Source organism: Amblyomma mixtum, chromosome 2 (genome assembly GCF_055824585.1).
Source record: "Amblyomma mixtum isolate Tamu chromosome 2, ASM5582458v1, whole genome shotgun sequence".
NCBI classification, from domain to species: domain Eukaryota; kingdom Metazoa; phylum Arthropoda; class Arachnida; order Ixodida; family Ixodidae; genus Amblyomma; species Amblyomma mixtum.
This window is the reverse complement of record NC_143013.1, coordinates 121,153,240-121,158,857: the sequence shown is the minus strand read 5'-3', so window position 1 is coordinate 121,158,857 and position 5,618 is coordinate 121,153,240. Positions and strand designations below refer to the sequence as shown.

The 5,618-nt window shown below is 49.9% G+C and overlaps 1 non-coding gene across 1 annotated transcript; it reads right to left on the bottom strand.

The window, feature by feature from the left end:
* Nucleotides 1–2,170: 2,170 nt before the first annotated feature.
* Nucleotides 2,171–2,242, bottom strand: TRNAW-CCA (transfer RNA tryptophan (anticodon CCA)). The gene has a single exon. It is a non-coding gene; the product is annotated as a tRNA-Trp (tRNA).
* Between the last annotated feature and the right edge of the window lie 3,376 nt (nucleotides 2,243–5,618).

The following is a 5,618-nucleotide window of genomic DNA, read 5'->3' as shown; positions in this document are numbered from 1 at the left end:
TTGCTGCCGCCCACGCCAATTCGAGAATCATCATTACGGACTCCCGAAAAGCATGTGATCATTACTTGGCAGGGGAGATCTCCCCCTTAGCTGCTTGTATTATAAGACGGACTGCCACTGATCCAACACCCAAAAGAATCATTTGGGCTCCTGGCCACCAGGGCTTACGAGGTAATGAGGCCGCTGACGCGGCTGCCCGAGCGCTTATTCACCGGGCTCCTCATCCCAGCTCTTCTGGCTCGGAGACTAACCAGCCGCTGCTGCGATTCAGGGCAATTATAACGCATTATAGTGACATCCACCGTCTTTTCCCGGCCCCTGCAAAGGGGCTGAGTAAGACGGAGGAGCGAACTTTAAGGCGCCTGCAGACAGGTACTCTACTCTGTCCTGCAATCTTAAAGCAATACGGTCCAAACACACATGGGCGATGCCCGCACTGTGGGGAGACCTGTGATATCTTCCACATGGTGTGGGTATGCACTCAAAATCCCCACCTCCCCTCTTCCCCTACCCCTTCCAGAGAGGCATGGGAGACTGCCCTCCTCAACTGCTCCTCGCTTGAGTCCCAAAGGGCTCTGGTGAAACGGGCGAGAGACGGGGCATTGTCATGCGGTGTCCCGGACTAGGGACGCCGACCATGTAGCGGGGCCACTCTGTGGCTCCCAAACTCTATTTCAACAATTAAAAGTTTTCACCACCACCACCAAAATGCAGCTGCTGTCGGGAACGCGCGTAGAGCTCTTTATTCGCAAAGGCCTAGCCTCTTTTTGGGCGGGTTTTTGGTAAAATTCGTGACGGCTTATGGAAGAGCCGCTTAGGAAATTGTGCACAAGAGATCGTGGAGGCGGTTCCAGTCTCGACACCATTTTTCTGCCCCATAATGCGTCTCCATTGACTAGTGCTGCCCGGAGAACGGCCGGCAGGAACAGACAGTGAACAGTACGCGCGGCAACAAGAACACTGCTTCGGAATGGATTAAACATATATTTTTAATTGCATGACGCTAGTAAGTGAACTACCGGTGAAGAGGCATAAGAAAGTGGGGTCCAAAACGCGACACGGTACGAAACCAAATATTTTGTTACTTAGCGCCCATTAATTTCTAGATTTGCGATCATACTACTTTCGTATTGAGGGGGTATGACCCCCCACGTGTCCGCTAAAAGACAATTTCAAACTTATCGAGATTCGTTCCTTACAAGGAGAGGATAAATTGCGAACGGGGCCTTGCTAATCGAAAGAGTGGTAGAAATGGCGCGAAATTCTTCACGTAACATTTTTCAGCACTGTGCGCCTATGTCAACTGGTTTTAGATTAAAGGAAGTGTTTTCTTAATGAAACTGATCATTGGTCTTATGCAAACATTTATCATTTTTGCGGCTCGGGAAACTAGGAGAGAATTATTTTAGCAGCCGGCTACATATGGGGCGAAACGCGGCGTTATTATTTTCTGGATGGACTGCATTGACTAAAGGTAAAATTTGGGCGCGTTAGTATGTATTTATATTGCCTCCATTGCGCAACAAGTTTTCGTCCAGTACGTATTACTCTGTTGAGGGAATTTGACAAAAGTAAATGTAATATTTTTTTCTTGCTTGCTGTAGTACTCTACTAGCGTGCTTCAACTGTGTAGGGTGATTTATACGGACAAAAGAAAAACACTCCGTGCCCTACAAGCTTGAGAAAACGTCATCAAGAAGCCACTGACCAGACATTTTGTAACTTAGCGCCCGTTAACTTCTAGATTTGCGATCATACTGTTTTCGTATTGAGGGGGTACGCCCCCCCCCCCCCCCCCCCCCGATGTCCACTACAAAATAGTTTTAAACTTGTTCACATTGGCTCCTTACGAGCACATTCATGCATGTGTACTCAACGATTCCCGTTAGAGTCTAAGAAATTTATTATAACTGTTGGTATCACCCCCCACCTTTGTACACCATGCCATACTCCTGACCCTCCCCATATCTGATATATTAATTTTGTATGTGTGCTGCTAGATCCTTCTCATGGACCAAGTAGGTGCATGGTAGCTCTTGGAATGTTGATCGCATGATTTTGGCAAACTCATTGGGGTCACGACTATGTGCCACTAAGTTCTGTGCTGCATGATAAGTATCCTGCTGAGTTAAAAAAAACAAATGTAGAAAAAGAGAAAGAAAAAAAACTGTGACCCGGACGTGATTCGAACACGCAACCTTCTGATCTGGAGTCAGACGCGCTACCGTTGCGCCACCGAGTCAACGTTTGGCGGTTGCCTTCGCACGCTTTCTGAGGGCAGCCCCCCAAGGCGCGCCACAATATAGCGTGCTACGTCTCTTCATCATCATCATCATCATCATCATAATTTATTTTCTCTTAAGGACCCCTAGGTGGGGCATTACATAAGGGGGGAGCAGAAATACGAAATCACAAACAATAGGAACATTTGAAATATAACAGTGAAGTAGGCAAAACAATTGTTAAAAGAGCATTGAAAAATGAAAAAGGGAACAATCACAGGTACACTGTGGCCATCACGCTATATACACAGGAAGAAAACGGGAACACTGATTAGCAGACAAGGGTTAAAATGTAACATGTGCAGAGGTGGTACTGAAAATTGTCGGGCATTACACTGTAAGTGTGCTAACGAAAAAGATGAGATAAAAGCAGGGTTTTGAATTTATTTGCATCGCGCTCAGTTACAACTGCCTCAGGCAGCTCATTCCACTCTTCAATGGCGGATGGCAGGAAGGATTTTTGAAAGGCATTGGTGGAACCATGTAAACGCTTTAGGCTCAGGCTGTTAAAAAGACGACGAGATGTTCTATTGGGAGGGAGTAGAAGTGTGCAGTGCAATTGAGGAAAACTGTAGTATAACTTGTGGAAAAGGCAGAGTTGGGAAATTGTACGGCGAAAAGACAGTGGCGGTATGTCAAGCGATGATTTTATGCCAGAAACACTGGTTCTGCGATCGTAACATGAAGTAATAAATCGGGCTGCACGACTTTGTACTGATTCTAATGCTTTAATTAGGCATGACTGGTGCGGATTCCAAATGGGGGAGGCTTATTCTAGTTTAGTACGAATGAATGTTTCATAAGCGAGTTTGCGGATGAATGGAGGGGACACGGCTAAGTACCTTCTCAGTCTGTTGAGCGATTTTGAACTTACAGCTACTATGTTAAAGATGTGCTCGGACCATGAAAGTTTGCACGTCTGTGCGCGCTTGCTTGTGCGTGTAGATCACGCGTGTGCGGCATGTGCGCGCTTGCGCAATTTTATTGCAAAAGCAATACTACTTGCACTTTCACGCCTTTGCCGTGCCGCGGCGGTGACCACCATCGTGCCGCGGCGGTGACCGCCATTGACCTTCATTTGACCTTGATTGCATTAGATTGGATTAGATTGGACTGGATTGGATTAGATTAGATTATATTAGATTGGACTGGATTGGACTCGACTCTATTGGATTGGATTAGATTATATTACATTGGATTGGATAGGAATGGATTGCATTGGATTGGATGGGATTGGATTGGATTGTATAACCAACCACCACCCGTTCGGCGCGATGCCTTACCCTTTGAACGCAAGGCTTTTTGAGGAAAGGAAATGGCTCAGTAATTCTCCGTCATCTCGGTGCACACCCGAACCACACCATACAGGAAGGGAGGAACGCCAACATCCGTTCGGCGCGATGCCTTGCCCTTTGAACGCAAGGCTTTTTGAGGAAAGGAAATGGCTCAGTAATTCTCCGTCATCTCGGTGGACAACCGAACCACACCGTACAGGAAGGGAGGAACGCCACCACCCGTTCGGCGCGATGCCTTGCCCTTTGTACGCAAGGCTTTTTGAGGAAAGGAAATGGCTCAGTAATTCTCCGTCATCTCGGTGGACACCCGAACCACACTGTACAGGAAGGGAGGAACGCCACCACCCGTTCGGCGAGATGCCTTGCCCTTTGAACGCAAGGCTTTTTGAGGAAAAGAAATGGCGCAGTAATTCTCTGTCATCTCGGTGTACACCCGCACCGCACGTACAGGAAGGGAGGAACGCCACCACCCGTTCGGCGGATGACTTGCCCTTTGTACGGAAGGCTTTTTGAGGAAAGGAAATGGCGCAGTAATTCTCTGTCATCTCGGTGGACACCCGAACCGCACCGTAAAGGAAGGGAGGAACGCCACCACCCGTTCGGCGCGAAGCTACCGGCGCTTGTATGCCGGTCTTGTAGGAGGGCTTAGAGAGCCTCGTCAAATCTCGTACGGTGCCCGGACCACACTGACGACAGCAGGATTTACCAATTTTTAAAATGAGAGAATACGGGAGGCAGAAACTATATATTGGATTGTAAAACATTTATTGCGTCGAGAGCAGGTTGCGGAGGCACGTACTAGGTGGCCGCTAGCCCATGGCTAGCGGCGACCTCGTTGGCTAGCGGCGACCTCGTTGGCCCGCTCGATCGCCCACACTTGACTCTTGGGGTCCCAGCTGACCAGCACGGCCTTCCACAGCTCGGGAGAAGGGAGCTGTATCAACTCCGCTGGAGGCGGATCATTTGCGCAATTCCACAGAATGTGATCATATGTGGCCCTTTCACCCCATTTGTGGCAGTTTGGGTCATACTGGCGAGGGGGGACGCGCCTCAGCAGTCGGGAAGAGCGGACGTGTCTCACGTCGCTCCGCCGAATTTTATGATCCTTTCCCGAAGCATTTGCCGAAGCGCTGCGACACCATCTGGCTACACTTCCAGAACAACGAGGAGACCACCCACCCTTGTTCAGGCGGGACCGTTTTCTCAAATCCTTCGAGAATTTGAAGACCAAGCGGATCGCGCGAGTTGCTAAGCCTAACAGTTAGGCCACGACTCAGCTGCCCGCCGCGGCTCCGCGGGCAAATTCTGCCGCAAACCATGAAGACCCTGATCGGATACGACCCGGAGGGGATGCAGATTGTCACCATGCCGCAGGCGAAAACCCCAGTTTTCGACAAGGTTACGGAGGCGATTATCCAACGCAAGATAGAAGAGTGGGAACGCGCATCAGCCCGTGACAACCACTCGGCACGGCAAAAAGGTCGAACGCCAGATGGACGCGTCACCGCGGCAGGGGATACGCCGCTGCAGCAGACGCCCCGCACGCAAGTCAAGCGTTGGAAGCCTCCTCCGCAGCCGCGTCTGGACAAGCAAGATGCAGTGATCATAATCAAACCTAAAGGAACGCTGGATCTCAGCAAATTCAGGGGAAGCAACGCGGTCGGAAACGCCTTGCACATTGCTGCTGGCGTCGACAAGGGCTCAGCCGAGCTCAGCGTTTGGCCCATATGGGAACAGAACATCATCGTCGTCGGGGTGCGAGACGCCCAAATAATCAGAAAGATCCTGGCAATTCACGAAATTCAGCTTGGGGACAAGGCACAGGCAGTGTACTCCTACCTCCGCCCCTCCGACGACACTTGCAAAAGAGTAATACAAGTGGACCCGAGGGTTTCCAACGAAGACATCACGAACGCGCTTCGCTCCCCAGACGCACCAGTGGTGAGCGTGAGAAAATTAGGTTCCTCCAACGTGACGACCATCACGTTTGAAGGAAGAAAGGTTCCGTTTCACGTCTTCTACTACGGTGAAGCGGTTCCAG